The sequence below is a fragment of the Herpailurus yagouaroundi genome, unplaced genomic scaffold (genome assembly GCF_014898765.1).
Source record: "Herpailurus yagouaroundi ecotype Mexico unplaced genomic scaffold, PumYag 220, whole genome shotgun sequence".
NCBI classification, from domain to species: domain Eukaryota; kingdom Metazoa; phylum Chordata; class Mammalia; order Carnivora; family Felidae; genus Herpailurus; species Herpailurus yagouaroundi.
Genome location: NW_024412451.1, coordinates 7,530,368 through 7,552,281, shown reverse-complemented (window position 1 = coordinate 7,552,281; position 21,914 = coordinate 7,530,368). Strand labels below are relative to the sequence as shown.

Here is a 21,914-nt window from a genome sequence, read left to right as displayed (position 1 = left end):
AGCCTGGAGCCCGTTTTGGATTCTGTGTCACCCTCTCTCTCTACCCCTCCCCAACTCGTGCTCTGTTTCTAAAAAATGAATAAACCTTAAAAAAATTACAAAAAAAAAAAAAAAAAGAAAAAAAAAGAAACCAGCAGAGGAAAATGGAAACCCCCAAATCCTGGGGAGGCTGTACTTTAATTTCCACCCACCTGGAGGTCCTGGGGCTGCTTGTGATGGCTGGAGACACAGAAGGAGCAGCTAGTGCCAATGGACACACCCTGCCAGCTCTGTGAGGACAGAAAACAAATCTACGTTCAAAAGTCACTGAAGAGGGGTGCCTGGGTGGCTCAGTCGGTTGGGCATCCGACTTCAGCTCAGGTCATGATCTCGTGGTCCGTGAGTTCGAGCCCCGCGTCGGTCTCTGTGCTAACAGCTCAGGGCCTGGAGCCTGCTTCTAATTCTGTGTCTCCCTCTCTCTGGCCCTCCCCTGCTCACACACTGTCTCACTCGCTCTCTCTCAAAAATAAATAAATATTAAAAAAAAAAAGTCACTGAAGAAATCTTTCACCTAAAGTCTGCCATTGGCTTGGGGACACCTATAAAAGGCATGACCAAGAAAAAACTGTAACCACATGTTTTAGAACCAAATCTGTGCAGCACAACCTGCATCTTATGTAACAAAATGAGAGATGAGAGCAGTGGAGAGAAAATGCCCAGGATTCCAACAAGTCTCAGATAAGGAGACCACTCCTATGGTCAAAAATCTAGGGCCAGTTGCTAGTGACCGGTATTTATCTTCAGACTCAGAGGATCCTGCACCAGATCATGTCGTGTGGACTAGACTGATCATATCAACTGAAATCCAATATGCTCTCTGAGGTACATTTCTTCAATTTACTTTTGTTAAGGGGCTTCCAAGAATGGAATGAATAACTCTTACATGGCACTTAAAACGCGTAAGCCACTGCTGTACAGCCGTAAATATGAATCATTTTTAAAATTTTCCTCACTGCATGACAGAGGCACTGCAAAGATAAGAAGAACTCAGAGACAGAGAAGTTAAGGGACGTATCTAAATTCACACACTGGTCAGGGGCCGAATGGAGACTGGAACATGGCAGGCTGGAGCCGACAGTGCCCGAAACTCTGTGCTCCACGGACAATCCAGGTCAGCTGTGTCTTCCAATAAGACCTGTATTTACTTTTGAAAAACACTTTTCCATTTCATTTCATGCTACTTTTCTTCTCCTTGACAAACCTGCTCATAAAGTTTCCATATTCTTTAATAATTTATTCTCTAGGCTAATCCTACAAGAAACTTTGTAAGGTCTTAGCTGGGTTTGGTGAATGAAGGGTTTGCTCAATGTGAGTTCAGCAGAAAGACTCATTGGCTGTCATTCCAGGAAGGAAAACACAGTGGACTCAATCCAATAAACCATCTGACAATATTACCCTGTTCCCAGAGCTGTGAAGCAAAAAAATATATATGGTATGTAATTAAACAGTGTGAGGTAGAAACTAAGTTATTAGTAATTTTGGTTCAAATGATTAAGCATTAAATCCCACAATAAGCGAAACTACTGGATATTAGGCAACATATGTGAAAGACAAAAGACAGTAGAAGAGAATATCTGGGAATACAGAATCTTGTGTATCGTTTATGTTGAAATCATAAGGAAATGAGTTGTGAGCTTGGGGATGATGTTAGAATATTATTAAACCACAGATAATAAGACAAGATACATGTACTCATGACAGCTGTTTTCTGGAACCCATAATTATAGTTACCATTTCCTTAAATGTTGCTTCTCTAACTTCAAGAAGTAAAGGAATCTTCCCATAGCCACGAGGCCTCAAATGGTTTCAGTACAGGCACAATTACTATCTCCAGTAAGTGCATTATATACTTGAGATACAAAAAGAGAAACTTAACAAAAATTCTAGAAACTAATTCATATACACTATTTCTGTAGACAACTGGAAACTGTTAGAGGTCTAAAGGCATTGTAGGCACACCTCTACTGACATTGAAAACTCAACCTACGATTCCTGCAAAGTAATGTGAATAGCAGATGGCTGTCATAACTATGGTCCTTACGCACCTTCAAAATGACCCTTCCTTGTCACTGGCATTTTCATCAGTAACAGTCCAAGGGAGGACTTCATTAAACGGCATCAGGAACCGCCAGGCGTGGGTGTGGGTGCAGGGTCCGGGGTCCTCACCTCTATCGACAAGCTCAGCTCACACCCAAGGCACTACTCCACCTCCCTCTTCAGCTCTTCCCCTGGTCTGTCCCGACCCTCAGGATCCCTTTCGAGACACGAACACTTACTCTGTACACGTCCTTCCTTACAGGCGCTGCCTCTCAGTCTGACATAGGAAGAACTCACTGGACTCGTCACGTTGAAGGATGGGGGCGCAGCGTGAAGGTCACACAGCAGCCAGTCCGTGTGAGGGAGGGAGGCAGCCAGACCAGAGATAAGGCTTTGTGATCTGTGACCTCCCCTCCCGTCAGAACTGCAATTATCATTTCACACGTGGTGGCAATGACAGCACAGCCTTCGGTAGCTGACAATACTTCTGAAAAACTTTCTCCCAGGACTCATTACCAAATCCAATTACAAGTTTGTGAGTATCTCCAAAGAGACTGTTGTCTGCTTTAGGAGGGGCTCTTACTTTTCACGATCCCTGATGGCAGAGAGGGGCTCACAGGGAAGGAGCAGGAAATACTGATGTCAGACAACTAAGGGACTGGCAGTGAGTGTGTGTGTCTCACAGGCGTCCCCGATTCCCTCAGAAGTTCTTCCACCAAAAATCTAGGGCATTCTTAGTCTTCTGTCTTCTAAGCTGCATCATTATTTGAGAATTGAGGAAATACATGGAATCAGAATCCAGCAAGAATATCTAAAGAGATATAAAAGAGAACATGCCAACAATTCATATTAGAAAACATGGGTGAGTCCCATGTTTTTTGAGTAAAAAGAAGAAATCATGGGACTCATTTTTTCAAGTTTATTTTGAGAGAGAGAGAGAGAGACAGACAGAGGGTGGGAGGGGCAGAGAGAGAGGGAGAGAAAGAGACTCCCAAGCAGGCTCCACACTGCCAGCACAGAGGCAGACATGGGGCCTGAACCCATGAACCTGACCTGAGCTGAAACCAAGAGTTGGATGCTCCACCGACTGAGCCATCAGGTGTCCCAGGTCTCATTTTTATAACTAAATACAAATTATACTGAGACTCGTGATATGCAAATATTATCAAAACGACATTATAATAATATTGACCCTGGCAGTCAAACGAAGTCTAAAAATCTACCCCTCTAAGCAAAACAGATGTTTATCTAAGTGACCCTCAGAAATACAGGTACCGGGATTCCATGATTTCACAAGCAGGTTCTACCACCGTTCTATCAGAGAAGTCAATGCTGCTCTGTTAATTCAACAGCACTGAGCTCTTACCAGAGGTCTCTACACCTCTCTGTTATTAAGGGAACACGTGGGGCTCATGCTTTTCATGAGGGAGCACTTGGGGCTCGCGCAATTAACGAAGATCCACAGTCTCAACAAGGTCCACTGTCCATTCCCCTGTGAGGGTTCTTCGTCCATATGGAAAGGTGGGGAACCTCGGTCCACCTAGCAGCACACCTACTTCTGACATCAAGTGGAAGGAAGCTTGGGGTTCCCAAAACTACGCTTAGCTGACAGCTGTTGCACTCACTGTTCTAGTTTGTTACAGGGAAAGGAGACAGGTGAGTTATCAAACAGGGAAGAAATGCTTGCGGCAAAGTTCAGTGAAAGTACCAAATGGAAAGCTCCAGGGTCCTCTCTCTGTGAAGTGATGGATGGGTTACTCTCCGAGCACTGAAACCTGACAATATTCAGAGCGTACTGCCACCAGGGATGGTCACTCAAGCCTACGTGCGCACACTTTCTCCTGGAGCTCGGCCACATACCGTCAGGGTGGCCGGCGTTTAGCCTGTTCTTGCACAGTGTGGTGGACACCTTCAGCATCCAGCGTCTCCTCCATGGACCGAGGCCCCATCATCAATCCTGTGAGACCCTCTCACGGTCCCGCCCCAGACAAAGAAAATATATGAGCAAGACATTCTAAGGGGTGAAGATCCGCTCCCAGGAGGTGAGGGCAAAGCCGAACCACCATTTTGGCGATATTAAATGCTCACTATATCCCCTACTCCCCAATCTCCCAGTGCAGGAATAGAGCCAGATGGCTGACAGCCCATTCTGCAAGCACACGGGCTCACACACAGGCACATTTACACACTCAGGCACGCACACACACATACACTATGCACACTCATCGACTCAAACACATGGAAAAAACACACTTGCATACAGTCTTTCTCATTCTGGCATACTTAGTCTCAGGCCCACAGACACTCATGTGCACAGAGACTACATACACATTCACACTCATATTCACACACACAATGCACACCCTCACACCACTGGCCTACTCACTTTCACAAAGCCCCTCACATAATTACCAGGTGTATGCTCCTCAAAAACACGTTTGTATAAATATGTTTATCAAAGACACGTGTCCAAGTCTGAAAATGCAAGAATGGGGCCCCATGTCTGTCCCTGCATGCCTCCAACTGCAGACCCCACAAGGACGTTTTAAATGACCAGCATTTCAATAGTTCTGTGAGCTCTGGCTGTGGAAATGCAGGGCGTGCTGAGCGGCAGTTCATGGGGGTGTAACAGCAGCATAAGAAGGGCTGGGGGCGGGGGGGAAGAGTGCAAAGATACAAAACAGGGGTGATACACACAGCACGGTGACATGGGTGGGGGTTTACTCTGCTAAAGCTGCCATGACAAAATATCCCAGGCTGGTGGTGTAAACCACAGAAACCTATTTCCTCAGAGTTCCTCAAGCCATGAACCCAAGACAGAGGTGTCAGCAGGGTTGGCTTCTTCTGAGGCCTCTCTCCTTGGCTTCCAGCCGGCCCCCGTCTCTGTGTGCTCACATGGCCTTGTTCTGCCCATGCGCATCTGCTTCCCTGGGGTCTGTGTGTCCGGAGGTCCTTCTTGTAAGGACACCCAGTCACGCTGTACTATTTCCACTTTAATAGCCTCACTTAACCTCATTATCTCTTTGAAGCCCCCACCTCCAAGTTCAAGGGATTACAGCGTCAACATACAAATTCAGGTGCACACATTTCCATTTCTAAAAAGAGTACACAAAGTGAGAGGTGAGTGAGGACAGAGAATAAAAGGCACACAGGGGTTAAAGGGTGCAGTAGGTTTCAAGAGCACTGCACGACTTAAGGGCATGAGGGGACAGAGTGTGTGAGATGTTCAGGGTGTAACACACATCAGTCTGGGGGTATGACAGTCATAAGAATAAAGTGAAATTGGTGGAGAGGGCATAATCAGCAAAAGTGAGCAAAGGGCGGGGCTGGGTAAAGGCCCCGACAATTCATGAGCACATGGGGCTAAAGAAACACACGGTAGGAAGGGAACATTTTGTGGGATGAAAGCCATTTGATGGGGGACGCAAACCACTATGACTCTTGCAGCGATGAAAGGCAGAACTTTTTTTTTCAATATATGAAATTTATTGTCAAATTGGTTTCCATACAACACCCAGTGCTCATCCCAAAAGGTGCCCTCCTCAATACCCATCACCCACCCTCCCCTCCTTCCCACCCCCCATCAACCCTCAGTTTGTTCTCAGTTTTTAAGAGTCTCTTATGCTTTGGCTCTCTTCCACTCTAACCTCTTTTTTTTTTTTTTCCTTCCCCTCCCCCATGGGTTCCTGCTAAGTTTCTCAGGATCCACATAAGAGTGAAAACATATGGTATCTGTCTTTCTCTGTATGGCTTATTTCACTTAGCATCACACTCTCCAGTTCCATCCACGTTGCTACAAAGGGCCATATTTCGTTCTTTCTCATTGCCCTGTAGTACTCCATTGTGTATATAAACCACAATTTCTTTATCCATTCATCAGTTGATGGACATTTAGGCTCTTTCCATAATTTGGCTATTGTTGGGTGTGCGAAAGGCAGAACTCTTTTATGACCAGCAGCTGCACAGGGTCGAAGGCTGCCAGGTGGGGCCACGCTACGGGATGCACATGGGGACGGGGTGACAAGCTAAAGCTGGAGGAGCAGCTTATGTGAGGAAGCGGAATGAAGTGAGCTACTTTTCAAGGCTTCCCAGTGGACTGGCTGACTGGATAATATCACAAGTTCCAGAGCAGAAAGGCTGTCCCTGGTTGTCTAGTACCTGCCACAGAGTGGTCACAGCTGCTGCCAAGTGGCCAGAGTGTGTGAGAGCCCAGTTACAGAAGGGACTGAGACATGGACGTGGTCAGCTGCTCAGCTGGGGGAAGTGACTGCCCTGCAGCTGGAACCTGGTACTAGGGTCAAGAGAGTATAAAAGACACACACACACAAATATGACACACTGTATTAATGAAGTACGGATGCACTGGATGTGGTTAGTGGCCCAAGACAGACACAGAGGGTGGAAAGGGAGCTGAAACCTTTGTGGGGAGATAATGCTCTCAAGGACACAAAACGGGTGTGGGTGATGAAGTCAGCTGGGAAGAGAAGGGGAACGAAAAGATTAAGGGGCTCAGGAAGGGCGCCTGGTTGGCTCAGTCGGTTAAGCATCAGACTTAGGCCTCAGGTCATGATCTCGTGGTCCGTGAGTTCGAGCCCCACGTTGGGCTCTGTGCTGACGCCTCAGAGCCTGGAGCCGCCTGCTTTGGATTCTGTGTCTCCCTCTCTCTACCCCTCTCCTTCCCTCCCTCTCTCTCTCTCTCTCTCTCCTCAAAAATAAACACTAAAAAATTGTTTTGTTTTTTTTTTTAACGTTTATTTATTTTTGGGACAGAGAGAGACAGAGCATGAACGGGCGAGGGGCAGAGAGAGAGGGAGACACAGAATCGGAAACAGGCTCCAGGCTCTGAGCCATCAGCCCAGAGCCCGACGCGGGGCTCGAACTCACGGACCGCGAGATCGTGACCTGGCTGAAGTCGGACGCTTAACCGACTGCGCCACCCAGGCGCCCCTAAAAAACTGTTTTAAAGGGACTCAGGAAAAGGGGTAATGTTGGGGTGTGTATGGGGTACACAGGGAGCGGACAGCACCCAAGAACTTAGGGCAAAGATGGGCCATGGAGGATATAGACACTGGGCTGCAGTCATTGGCTTCTGCCCCGGATGAAATTCAATACAGGTCAACAGGGATGGACGATGTGCAAGTGATGATAGGACAGAGGTCCCTGGAATAGTGCAGGGTATAGACACGAAAAATGGAATTAAAAATGGGTGCACAATAGAACTGGGGAAGGAAGTCTTGAAGGTTCAGGTGGAAGTGGGTGGGAGCACGCACAGGTCCAGGGGTTGGAGGGACAGGCTAAAGTACTGGGATGGAGAAGGACCTGTAAGGGGGGGGGAGGGGTACAGGACAAGAGGCTATAGTGGTAGAAAGATGGACAGTATGGAAATTGTGGGCATGGAGGTCACAGGGGCAGGTGGGAAATTACATGCATTCGCTGCATTCCTTTACAACCTCATTGACAAGGGACTCCGTTTCTCATGGACCTGTTGGTATAGGGACCTATGCAAAATTTCCCTGTAAAACCGTTAATGCACAGTAGGACCACAGGTAGGATGCTGTGTGAACACTCCACCATGTCAGTCTCATCACTGAAATCCAGTTCTTAGAGGGAATGACCACGAGAGACTGTTGGGACTGCCTGTTTCCTGCTACTGAGCACTCAGCGTTGGAAACGGTTGCCATGCTCGGTCCCTTCCTAGTACTCATGTCTGCTACAACTTTTCTGACTCAAGACGACGTGATCAAAGACTCTTTCCATATTGTATTTCTAAACTGACATATATGCTTTACATATGAAATGAATCTAACGAAGGAAAATGGAAAAATATTAAGCACTTTGTTCCTGGCATGAAATCATCCCATGTGTAATCAATGGGATCACACAGAGGTAAGAAGAGCTCCACGCGCAGGTGATATACCCTTGGTTATCTTGCATCACATGGTAAAAGAGACTTTGCAGATGTAATTATGGTTCATAATCATCCAACTTTATTTTATTTCCTTTAGTCAAGTCTTTATTCAAAATTAATTGTCCACAATGATTTGACGTTTAAGGAATAAACAAATAGATGGAATGCTTCACGAATGTGCATGCCATTCTGTGCATGGGGTCCGTGCTAATCTTTTCTGAGTCACCCCCATTTTAGTATATGTGTTGCCAAAGCAAGCACTATAATCACTGGACTTTATTTTTTTTTTAACGTTTATTTATTTTTGAGACAGAGAGAGACAGAGCATGAATGGGGGAGGGTCAGAGAGAGAGATGGAGACACAGAATCCGAAACAGGCTCCAGGCTCTGAGCGGTCAGCACAGAGCCCGATGCAGGGCTCAAACTCACGGACCGCGAGATCATGACCTGAGCCGAAGTCGGACGCTCAATTGACTGAGCCACCCAGGCGCCCCCATCACTGGACTTTAAATGAGGTGGACTATCCTGGATCATCTATGTGGATCCAAAAAATCATATGGACCTTAAAGAACAAAAGCAGTCAAGAGATAGAGACGGGGAAAGAGAGGGAGAACAGGGAGGGAGGCAGCATGCTGATTCTGGCTTTCAAGGTGGAGGGGCTACATGTAAATCATTTTTATTATTTTTTTTTACTTATTTTCATTTTAGTTCTTTTTAATTTTAGAGCGAGAAAGGGGACACACACACACACAGAGAGAGAGAGAGAGAGAGAGAGAGAGAGAGAGAATCCTAAGCAGGGTCCACACTCAACGTGGAGCCCAACACAGGGCTTGATCCCAGGACGTTCAACTGGCTAAGCAACACAGGCACCCTGGAAATCATTTTTAAAAATGATTTCTGGAAAAAAATAAATTCTGCTAACATAAATCACCCTCAAAGAAACTTAACCCCAGGGGCACCTGGGTGGCCCCATCAGTTAAGCATCCAATACTTGATTTCAGCTCAGATCATGATGTCAAGCATCAGGATCTGATCTGACATTTTGGAGCCTGCTTAGAACTCTCTCGCTCCCTCTGTCTCTGCCCCTTCCCCACTCAAGTATGAGATATCTCTCCCTCTCTCTCTCTCTCTCAAAATAAACGAAAACTGAAAAAAAAAAAAAGAAGAAGAAGAAGAAGAAATTTAACCCCAGAGGCTCCAGTTAACAGCCTGGCTCTTGATCTTATGACCTGCTGACAATGTAAGAAAATAAACGGGTGTTGCTCAAAGCTGCTAAATTCAAAACAGAAATCTACTATACATATATAATAGTAAAATACATTCTCGGGAATTACCCCACAACTGATAGTATTTTGATCTCTGGGTGTAACATTTCTTTTTCAGATTTATGCTTATTCTCCCTTTATGTAATTTCAGAGCACACTGGGTAGAGTCTGAAATTGCATAAATGTGAGACATATGCACACACCATAGTATTCTCTTCTGGTTCAATGTTTCATATATATCATACTGGACTTACTTTCCAATCAAACTGCTCCTCAACCAGGGCTCTAGGAAGCAGTTATTATGCGCCAATACAAACAGATTTATCATGTTACTTGAAAAACCACAATTTGGGGCGCCTGGGTGGCGCAGTCGGTTAAGCGTCCGACTTCAGCCAGGTCACGATCTCGCGGTCCGTGAGTTCAAGCCCCGCGTCGGGCTCTGGGCTGATGGCTCAGAGCCTGGAGCCTGTTTCCGATTCTGTGTCTCCCTCTCTCTCTGCCCCTCCCCCGTTCATGCTGTCTCTCTCTGTCCCAAAAATAAATAAACGTTGAAAAAAAAATTTTAGAAAAACCACAATTTATTCTACAAGGAGTGTTACCGAATCATCTTTTTTGGAACTTTGTTTTACATAATTTTGAAAAATTCAGTGTCCACTACAGCACACATCGTGACATGGGGGCAGTTGGTCACACTGATTTCTGCACATATGGATTATCCCCGCGGTTTTGGGACAGGGGATTGCTTCACCACCATGACTGCACCTTCTCACTGTGGGTACACAATTCATAAACTGCTCCTGCAAATGCCTGGAAAATGTCATATCCCAGCAAGTAGGGTATGTGGATGCCCCCACCTTTCACTGAATGGTTAGTTTTCTTTCTGAAAAATCTAGATCTACAAAAATTCGATCTACTATTCTTGAGATTCAACAAACATTACTATTTCATCACATGTTCTTCTTCATTTGACTGAGATTTTGCAGGGTGAAGTAAGAATTATTTCATGAATATCTTGACACTCTGCCTCTAATATCTGAACATCTGATCCCTAAGGTCAAGGTTATTTTATCTATCCCCAACAAACTGTCACAATTAACAAATTCACACTGCTGTTATACCATCATTTAATACAGGAGCCATATACACATTTCCCCCAGTGATACAATGAATAAATCTGAGAATAGAATGAATGAATGAATCTCAGAAATGTGGGATTCAGTCACGGTACAAATACTACATTTGCTGTTTTGACTTTCCCAGTTCTTAAATATAGATCAGTTACCACTTTTCTGTCTTCAGTGATTCTGACAGTTTTGAAGAATGCACACCCATTGATTGAAATGTCCTTAAGTGTGGATTTCTCTGACTGTGTGCCTCAACTTCAGCCTCAGGTACAACACTGGAGCGGAACTTCTACACACAGAGGACAGTGGGAGCTTCAGAGGCCATCACCTCAGAGGCAAAGGCTAGGAGGATTTTCTATTACCGCTGATTAAGTTTGACTATATAGTTATAACACCATCTACAAGACCTGATCATTTTATTTTTTTAATTTTTTAATGCTTATTTTTGAGAGAGAGAGAGACAGAGTGCGAGTGGGGGAAGGGCAGAGAGGGAGGGAGACGCAGGGTCTGAAGCAGGCTCCAGGCTGTGAGCTGTCAGCACTGAGCCGGATGTGGGGCTTGAACTCCGAAATTGTGAGATCATGACCTGAGCTGAAGTCAGATGCTTAGCTGAATGAGCCATCCAGACGCCCCCAGACCTGATCATTTTAGCGGTGCTTTTTCCCTGTTCATTAAGTAATTGCTGGAGTGATACTTTAAGATTGCTTCAACAACTTACCTTTTAGTCTAAATATTTTAGCATCAACTGATTTTTTCTGTCTGAATTAATTATCAGATAATGGTTGCAAATCAGTCATTCTAACATTCTACTATCTTTTATATGTGCATTAATTAGCATTTCTGTGTAAACAAAGGCTTTCCTTTTACCTTTCCCCATTGTTGTTATTACAACAGATTCAAGAATTCCTTCCCATTTGCACTCATATATTAATATATATTTTTCCAGGCTCAAATTATTCCAAATTTGTCCACTGAGATGTTCTTTACCATGGCTACATCCCATCAAGCTTTGTTTGTTATCATTGAGATAAAACATACAGAATGTAAATGCACCATGATTTGAGAGGGCACCCTTTGCAGAATTTCACACATTCGCAATGTTGTGTAACCATCGTCACTACCTACTTCATCCTCCTGCAGGGAAACCTAGCACCCATTAAGGGGTACAGCTGACCCCTGAATAACTCTGGTCTGAAGTGTGTGGGTCCTCTTATGTGTGGAATTTTTACACAAGAGTATTGCACATGTATTTTTCCTTAGGATTTTTCTAATACCATTTTCTTTTGCCTAGCTTACTGTATCATAAGAATATACTATATAATGTATAGAATACACAATATGCATTAACCGGTTGTTTATTATCTGTAACACTTCTGGTCAACACTAGGCATTAGGAATTAAATATTTGGGGAATCAAAACTTACATGAAGATTGTGACTGCACAAGGGATGGGCACCCCGACTTGCACTACAGGCAGCTGTAATTTCTATTTCCTCCTGCCCCCATAACCTAGCATATACTGCAGTTCTTTAGTTTCTGAATCAACAACACATTGAACACTCACCTCATACTCTCCCTTCCCTACCTCGTATTAAGTCACTTTTTTGAAGAGTCCTCTAATTTCGTTAAATAAAGACATATTTAAAAAAACAGAATCTTGGGAGAGAATCCAAAGTAGTGGAGAAGTAGGGAAACCTGAAGTTCCTTCGTCCCTCAAACACATCAGTGTTGAGACCAGAGGACTTTGAATTCCAAGAGTCCGGCTGCAGAGTGACAGAGACATCTCCAGGGGCCCATGGGGACAACCTGCCGAGCCATAGGTGCACGATTGTGAACTGGGAGAGAGAAAACGGGTGGCATGGGCACAAAGGGGAGGATCCCCTTCTGCGAAGAGACAAAGGGAAGAGAAAGAGAGGCTGTGAAAGGGTAGGATTGTATTTGGACAAGAGAAAAACCACAGACTGGGAATCAACAAAACAAAACAAAACAAAACAAAACAAAACCCCAGAAAAGGATCTAATCTCTAACTGCAGGGCTTCCCCCGGACTGGGGCCTGCTGCCTGGATCACACACCTGGGGAGGAGGGCAGCCAGCCCCCGCGATGGGTTAACTAGTTCAGAGGCACAGTGTGCAGTGGGAGAAAGCGATCCCCTCCCTAGAGCGTTGTGGGAAGAAGGCATATAGCCGCTCAAAGGACAAAGACTGCCTGCGCCCACCAGCCAGAGGCCATATATCTGCAGCGCAGAGTGGCAATTCTCCAGAACTGGGGTACACGGAGCGGGACCCCTTAAGACATCGGGGTTTGAATGCCAGTCAAGTGCCAGGCAGGAGTGGGAGTCGGTGGAGCAGGACAAACTGCCTCATTCGTGCCGCCTCACAGTAAGGACGGTCTGAACAGGGTGCTTTGGGACACCTGGTCTGTGGAGGAGGCACTGGGTGTCGCCATTTTTCTCCCCCTCACCAACAAGGAGGGACCTCACGGAAGGGACAGTGGACCCACAGTGGAGGCAGGACCCGCCCACACCAAGCCACGCCCCTCCGCATCTGGTAACTGGGCATCTACTGGAGCCGGAATGACGGGTCCCAACCAGACAGCCCCTCCTCCAGACTCGTGCTGCCACCGTTTCCAAGGCACCCAGCGGTTTTGCATTTTCTGATTTAATTCTTGGGTAATTCTTATTATATACACACACACATATAAATATATATATATGTATACATATATACGTATATACGCACGTATATGTGTATATGTATACGTACATATATGTATACATATACGTTTTTTTTTTCCTTCCTTTTCTCCTTCTTATTTCATCCCTTCTCTAGTCTGGTTATTCTGGTTGTTGGTTTGTTTAAGCAGACATATTTAATCCATTCTCTTTACACCTGCTCTATACCTTCTTTATTTCTCTCTCTCTCTCTCTGGATTAAGCCATATAATTTCTCTGCCCAGTCAATTTTCTTTTCTTTTTCCCCATCCCTGTCATTTCTCCCTTTGCACGGTATAAGGCCTCTTCTACCACCACCACCACCCCCTTTTTTCCTTCAAAAATTTTTTTCACCCAAGGTTACTTCAATGAACAAATCAAAGCACACCCGATGGAGGGTCCACAACATCACTACAAGTAGGGAGATAAGGCAACCACAGTCACAACAACAGGGAGCAAGTAACACTCTCCAGAAAAAAACACCTTCTGAAGGGCCAGGCCCTGGACAGTGTACGACCTGTCTTTAATATAGTAGTGCTTGCAGGTGCAGGACACATAACAAGCTTTTAAAGCACATAAGGAACAGAAAACTAGCCAAATGAAGAAACAAAAGAATTCTCCTCAAAAGAAATTCCAGGAAGAAATGACAGCTGAAGAACTGCTCAAAACTAGATATAAACAATATATCTTATCAAGAATTTAGAATAATAGTCATAAGATTAATCGCTGGGCTTGAAAAAAGCATAAAATACAGCAGAGAATCTACTACTGCAGAGATTAAGGAACTAAAAAATCGTCATGATGGGGCATCTGGGAGATTCAGTTGGTTAAGTGTCCAATTAGGCCTAGGTCATGATCTCCCTGTTCCCGAGTTTGAGCCCCGCAATGGGCTCTGTGCTGACAGCTCAGAGCCTGGAGCCTGTTTCAGATTCTAGTCTCCCTCTCTCTCTCTCTCTGCCTCTCCCCCATTCATGCTCTGTCTCTATCTCTCAAAAATAAATATTTAAAAATTAAAAAAAAATAATAAAGTCACGATGAATTAAGAAATGGTGTAAATGAGGTGAAAAATAAACTAGATATGGTGACAGCAAGGAATGAAGAGGCAGAGGGGAGAATAAGTGAAATAGAAGATAAGCTTATAGAAAAAGATGAGACTGTGAAAAAGAGATTAAAAACAAAATTCTAGACCACGAGGAGAGAATTAGAGATCTAAGTGATTCAATGAAATGTAATAATATCTAAACCATAGGAGTTCCAGAAGAAGAAGAAGAGACAGAAAGGAGCAGAAGGTTTACTGGAATAAATCATAGCTGAGAACTTCTCCAATCTGGGGAAGGAAACAAACATTGAAGTCCAGGAGGCACAGAGAACTCCCTTCAGACATAACAGGAATCGATCTTCTCCATGACATATCATAGTGAAACTGGCAAAATACAAAGATAAGGTGAGAATTCTGAAATGAGCTAGGGACAAATGGGCCTTAACCTACAAGGGTAGACACATAAGGGTGTAGCAAACCTATCTACTGAAACTTGGCAGACCAGAGGGGAGTGGCAGGAAATATTCAGTGTACTGAATACAAAAAATATGCAGTCAAGAATCCTTCATCCAGCAAGGCTGTCATTCAGAATAAAAGGAGAGATAAAGGCCTTCCCAGACAAAAACTGAAGGAGTTCATGACCACTAAACCAGCCCTGTAAGAGATGCTAAGGGGGACTCCGTGAGTGGAACACTGCAAAGACCATAAAGAACAGAGACATCACTACAAGCATGAAACCTACAGATAACACAATGACACTAAATCGGTATCTTTCAATAAGAATGCTGAATGTAGGGGCGCCTGGGTGGCGCAATCGGTTAAGCGTCCGACTTCAGCCAGGTCACGATCTCGCGGTCCGGGAGTTCGAGCCCCGCGTCGGGCTCTGGGCTGATGGCTCAGAGCCTGGAGCCTGTTACCGATTCTGTGTCTCCCTCTCTCTCTGCCCCTCCCCCGTTCATGCTCTGTCTCTCTCTGTCCCAAAAATAAATAAACGTTGAAAAAAAAATTAAAAAAAAAAAAAAGAATGCTGAATGTAAATGGACTAAATGCTCCAATCAAAAGACACAGGGTATCAGAATCAATAAAAAAAACAAGATCCATCTATTTGCTGTCTACAAGAGATCCATTTTAGAGCTGAGGACACCTTCATATTGAAAATGAGGGGATAGAGAACCATCTATCATTCTACGGAAGTCAAAAGGAAGCTGGAATAGTCATACTTGTATCAGTATCAGTATCAATACTTACTTAGATTTTAAACTAAAGGCTGTAACAATAGATGAAGAAGGGCATCATATCATAATTACAGGGCCTATCAATCAAGAAGAGCTAACAATTATAAATGTTTATGCACCTAATTCGGCAGTACCCAAATATACAAAACAATCACAAACATAAGCAATCTTATTGATAAGAATACAGTAATTGCAGGTGACTTTAATACTTGCGGCAATGGACAGATCATCTAGGCAGAAAATCAATAAGGAAACAATGGCCCTGAATGATACACTGGACCAGATGGACTTGACACATATATTCAGAACTGTTCATCCAAAAGCAGCAGAATACACATTCTTCTCGAGTGCACATGGAACATTTTCCAAGACAGATCACATACTGGATCATAAAACAGCCCTCAAGAAATATAAAACAATTGAGGTCATACCACGCATTTTCAGATCACAATGCTATGACACTTGAAATCAACCACAGGAAAAAGTTTGGAAAACCTCTAAATGCATGGAGGTTAAAGAACATTCTACTGAAGAATGAATGAGTCAACCAGGCAATTAAAGAAGAAATGAAAAAATATACAGAAACAAATGAAAATGAACACAACAGTCCAAACCCTTTGGGATGCAGCAAAGGCAGTCCTGGGAGGCAATCCAGGCCGATCTCAAGAAACAAGAAAAATCCCAAATACACAATTTTACAACACACCTAAAGGAACTAGAAGCAGAACAGCAAAGAAACCCCAAGGCCAGCAGAAGAAGAGAAATAATAAAGATTAGAGCAGAAATAAACAATATAGAACCCAAAACAACAGTAGAACAGATCAATGAAACTAAGAGCAGGCTTTTTGAAAAAACAAACTTGATAGACCCCTAGCCAGACTTCTCAAAAAGAAAAGAGAGAGGACCGAAATAGATAAAACCATGAATGACATTGGACTTATCACAACCAACCCCTCAGAAATACAAGCAATCATCAAGGAATAGTATAAAAAATTACATGCCAACAAATTGGACAACCTGGAAGAAATGGATAAATTCCTAGATACCCACACACTACCAAAATCAAACGGGAAGAAACAGAAAATTTGAACAGACCCATAACCAGTGAAGAAACTGAATCGGTTATCAAAAATCTCCCATCAAATAAGAGTCCTGGGCCAGATGGCTTCCCAGGGAAATTCTACCAGAAATTTAAAGCAGAGTTAATTCTTATTCTTCTCAAACTGTTCCAAAAAATCAAAACAGAAGGAAAGCTTCCAGACTCATTCTACTAAGCCAGCATTACTTTGCTTTCCAAACCAGACAGAGACCCCACAAAAAAGGGGAATTACAGGCCAATATCCTTGATGAAGACGGATGCAAAAATTCTCAACAAGATACTAGCAAATTGAGTTCAACAGCATATAAAAAGAATTATTCACCATGATCAAGGGGGATTCATTCCTGGGCTGCAGGGCTGGCTCAATATTTGCAAATCAATGTGATACACTGCATTAACGAAAGAAAGGATAAGAACCATATGATCCTGTCAATCGATGCAGAAAAAGCATTTGACAAAATACAGCATCCTTTCTTAATAAAAGCCCTCAAGAAAGTAGGAATAGAAGGAACTTACCTAAACATCATAAAAACCGCATATCAAAAGCCCAAAGCTAATATCATCGTCAATGGGGAAAAACTGACAACCTTCCCCATGAGATCAGGAACATGAGAGGGATGTCCACTCTCACCACTGTTGTTTAACATAGTATTGGAAGTCCCAGGCTCAGCAGTCAGACAACAAAATAAAACAAAAGGCACCAAAATTGGCAAAGAAGAAGTCAAACTTTCACTTTTTGCATGACATGATACTCTACATAGAAAACCTGAAAGACTCTAACCATAAAGCTGCTAGAACGGACACATGAATTCAACAAAGTTGCAGGGTACAAAATCAATGTAGAGAAAATGGTTGCATTTCTATACACCAATAATGAAGCAACAGAAAGAGAAATCAAGAAATAGATCCCATTTATAATTGCACCAAGAACCATAAAATACATAGGAATAAAACTAGCCAAAGATGTAAAAGATCTGTATGCTGAAAACTATAGAAAACTTACAAAGTTATTTGAAGAAGACACAAAGAAATGGAAAAACATTCCATGCTCATGGATTGCAAGAATAAGTATTGTTAAAATGTTAATACTATCCAAAGCAATCTACACATTCAATGCAATCCCAATAAAAATTGCACCGCCATTCTTCACAAAGATACAACAAACGGTCCTAAAATTTGTATGGATCCAAAAAAGACTCGAAGAGCCAAAGTAATGTTGAAAAAGAAAACCAAAGCAGGAGGCACCACAATCCCAGACTTTAACCTCGATTACAAAGCTGTAATCATCAAGACAGTATGGTATTGGCACAAAAACAGACACACAGACCAGTGGAATAAAACAGAGAACCCAGAATTGGACCCACAAATGTACAGCCAACTAATTTTTCACAAAGCAGGAAAGAGGATCCAATGGAAAAAAGACAGTCTGTTTAGCAAATGGTGCTGGGAGAACTGGACAGCAACATGCAGAAGAATGAAACTAGACCACTTTCTTACACCGTATACAAAAATAAACTCAAAATGGATAAAAGACCTAAATGTGAGACAGGAAACCATCAAAAACCTTAGAGGAGAACACAGGCAACAAACTCTTTGACCTCAGCCGCAGCAATTTCTTGTTCAACACATCTCCAAAGGCAAGGAAATTAAAAGCAAAAATGAACTATTGGGACCTCATCAAGATAAAAAGCTTCTGCAGTGCAGAGGAAATAATCAACAAAACCAGAAGGCAACCAACAGAATGGGAAAAGATATTTGCAAATGGCATATCGGATAAAGGGTTAGTATCCAAAATCTATAAAGAATGTACCAAATTCAACACCCAAAAAACTAAAAAGCCTGTGAAGAAATGGGCAGGAGACATGAATAGGTGACACTTTTCCAAAGAAGGCATCCAGATGGCCAACAGACACATGAAAACATGCTCAACATCACTCATCATCAGGGAAATACAAATCAAAACCACACTGAGATACCACCTCACGCCAGTCAGAGTGGCTAAAATGAACAAATCAGGAGACTACAGATACTGGAGAGGATGTGGAGAAATGGGAACCCTCTTGCACTGCTGGTGGGAATGCAAACTGGTGCAGCCACTCTGGAAAACAGTGTGGAGGTTCGTCAAAAAATTAAAACTAGAACTACCCTACAAGCCAGCAATTGCACTACTAGGAATTTATCCAAAGGATACAGGAGTGCTGATTCGTACGGGCACATGTACCCCAATGTTTATAGCAGTGCTTTCAACAGTAGTCAAACTATGGAAAGAGCCTAAACGTCCATCAACTGATGAATGGATAAAGAAGATGTGGTTTATATATACAATGGAATACTACTTGGCAATGAGAAAGAACGAAACCCTGCCATTTGCAGCAATGTGGATGGAACTGGAGAGTATTATGCTAAGTGAAATAAATCAATCAGAGAAAGACACATATCATATGTTTTCACTCATATATGAAATTTGAGAAACTTAACAGAAGACCATGGGGGAAGGGAAGGGGAAAAAAAATAGTTACAGAGAGGGAGGGAGGCAAACCATAAGAGACTCTTAAATACAGAGAACAAACTGAGGGTGGATGGGGGGAGGGGAGAGGGGAAAATGGGTGATGGGCACTGAGGAGGGCACTTGTTGGGATGAGCACTGGGTGTTGTATGTAAGCGATGAGCCATGGGAATCTACCCTAAAACCAAGAGCACGCTGTATAACATTGTCTGTTAGTCAACTTGACAAATTATATTAAAAACAAAACAATTTCACACTGGAATTTCCAGCTGCAATTCAACCTCACAGGTTTCATCCTTTCTTCCACAAATTCCACGCTTCTATCTTCCTCCGCCCCCCCCCCCCCGAGAATGAGAAGTTTATAGAAGAAAAATCATCAGACTTTTGGGCTATTGTTTCTCAACCCTGGCACTACTGACCTTTGACCCAGATACTTCTCTCTGGTGGAGCTGGCCTGCTGCAGGGTAGGATGTTTCCCAGTATCTCTAATTGCACTCCCTATGTGGCAAAGCAACCTACGCCTCACTCATGCCAAGAAATAAAGATCACTGAATATGGCCAAATGATCACAGACAGAGGAGGAGGGGGCCAAATTGTCCCTAGTCAAGAACCAATGTTGTATAATGCTAAACGTCTCTATAAATCACTTAATGAAAACTTTTGGAAAAGGACCATTAAATTGTGCTATTCTGACAATCTAAATATTCAACCTACCTTATTCTTAGAGGGATGATTTAACTACAATGCTTTGTAGAGAATGAACACATTACCATATATAACATTTGAAAGAGGTAGAATGTAATTAAAAGTATCTGAGAACAAAAATGATTATACTTTTAAACTTGATCTTAACCGATACACTTTATTAACACGAGAAACTATCACTACATGAGGAAAAAACCGCCTGTGGTCCTATAGCCCAGTGAAATCAACGCTTAACCGTTTGTTGTGAATATATAACAGCTTAGGATACATAATATTGCACTCAAAAGGTGACAATAAGCTGACACTCTCTAAAGGCTGTGTTATAACCGCTTTTACTTATATGGGTTACAGATATCTTTGTATGTCATCGAATATACATTTCAGGTAACAGTTCCAAAGGCTTCAGTCCCTTACACACATAATTCAAACATCTATTGTTGCCCGTTTAAAATACTTCCACTTGTTCGTGTTCAAACAAATCTGGGATGAAACTACCTTCACGTGTGCGCTGCGAGAATCTCTGAGACAAATCCGACCGGGAGAAGAATCGGCGGGCAACGTGCAGTGCAATTTTCAAGACTTATGCCGGGACATCGCGCCACTCCTCCAGAAGCACGCGGGTCCAGGTGAAGACACCAGTCAAGCGAGGTGGCCGCGTGGAGGCCCTGGAGGTCCGGCCTCTGCACATGGCTGGCAGCTCGGCTCTCCTCCGGCGGCGTCTGGGCCCCGAGCGCTTGCACCTGCCACGTGGATCACGAGTGCCAGAAGCGGCGTGCTCGGTGCTCGGCCCACACTTGCGCCGGCGCCTGGACACCGGGCTGGCTCAGCCCCGCACACAACCAGACCGCAGCTGAGGAGGCCTCCCAACAGTGCTGGTCCTGCTACACGCGCCCCCTCACCCACCTCGCATTATGCCCAAGTCTCCGGCCCATCCTGCCCCCGTCACGCTCGGGACCTCCAGACCACACCTGATCCCCCAACATCTGGACCCCTCGACCACCCCCACGAGATCATTGCAACCCAAGCTCACTGACCAGGGCTCATATTCCGCTCTACCTGCAGCCACAAATGGAAGCACAAAACCCATCTTGGCACTAACACGCGCTCTCTCCTCTCCAGGTGGGTCCTGGAACTCGCTCATTCCACTCCCTTGCAGCCCAGGACCTCGTGCGTGCGCACCAAAGGGCGAACATCGCAACTCCCCTCAACCCCACCCCCACCCGGGAAGCCAAATCCTTCCTCCATTCCAACCTAGACGCCCTCGAGGGCAGCACCGGGTACTGGGACCCGTCACCGAAGACACACGGTTAAAAGCGCCACCAGACTCTAGTGCGAATCTGTCCCTCTCACGCGACCCTGACACACGCCTGTCGCGGGCAGGCTCCGGGCAGCCGTGAGCCCAGAGCCGAGCTGCCCTCAGCACGCGGTCCCGTCCCTCCCTGGGGCCCGCAAGCACCCCCAGGCCGCCGCCAGCCCACACTCCCTGAGAACTAACCTTCCAGGAGGAGAAGCCGCAGCTCTGAGCCAGGTCCTCACCTGGAAGGGCCAAGGGCGTCTGCTGGAGCTCAACGGTCACCTGACCCTGCCGGCCATGCGCGCAGGCGCAACGAGGCCGTAGCCACGCCCACACGCCCGTCCCAGAGCTCGCGCCTGCGCAGAGGCCGCCCAAGAAGGCCAACCCCCTCCTGGGACCTGCCACGTGCACCTGCGCGCTCCGGCTTCCCTGGACGGTCCTCAGACTTTCCCTCTAGCAGCCCCTCCGTCCCCACGGGAATCACCTGTGCTGGTTCCGTTCCTTCCTCTTCATTTGCTACATGTGAGGAACCCACAGCATCTGTGTTGAGATGGGACGTTAGCGAGTAAGAGGGTCAGGTGTGCTCTGCTTGCTCTCTCTAGTGCTACCGAAAGGGGGATTGGGTGGGGGATGCTGTGGAAACAGTTCTGGGGAGAGAAGCAGCAGCACCACCAGAGACTCTGTTGAAAATGCTAATTCAGGGGCGCCTGGGTGGCGCAGTCGGTTAAGCGTCCGACTTCAGCCAGGTCACGATCTCGCGGTCCATGAGTTCGAGCCCCGCGTGGGGCTCTGGGCTGATGGCTCAGAGCCTGGAGCTTGTTTCCGATTCTGTGTCTCCCTGTCTCTCTGCCCCTCCCCCGTTCATGCTCTGTCTCTCTCTGTCCCAAAAATAAATAAAGGTTGAAAAAAAAAAAAGAAAGAAAATGCTAATTCATCGGCCGGACCGCAGCTG

At 44.7% G+C, this 21,914-nt stretch overlaps 1 long non-coding RNA gene and 1 other non-coding gene across 9 annotated transcripts in view; both read right to left on the bottom strand.

Annotated features, from left to right (window-relative positions):
• Nucleotides 1-21,584, bottom strand: part of LOC121019027 (uncharacterized) — a 41,921-nt gene extending 20,337 nt beyond the window's left edge. For 5 of the 8 annotated variants that reach the window (XR_005785394.1, XR_005785392.1, XR_005785396.1 and 2 more), the window contains exons 1-2: nt 21,164-21,584; nt 2,660-2,887 (exon numbers count right to left, since the gene is read on the bottom strand). This is a non-coding gene — a long non-coding RNA (uncharacterized LOC121019027). The other 3 variants (XR_005785397.1, XR_005785399.1, XR_005785393.1) reach the window with 3 other exon arrangements.
• Nucleotides 8,138-8,245, bottom strand: LOC121019051 (U6 spliceosomal RNA). The gene has a single exon (XR_005785414.1). It is a non-coding gene; the product is annotated as a U6 spliceosomal RNA (small nuclear RNA).
• Nucleotides 21,585-21,914: the final 330 nt, after the last annotated feature.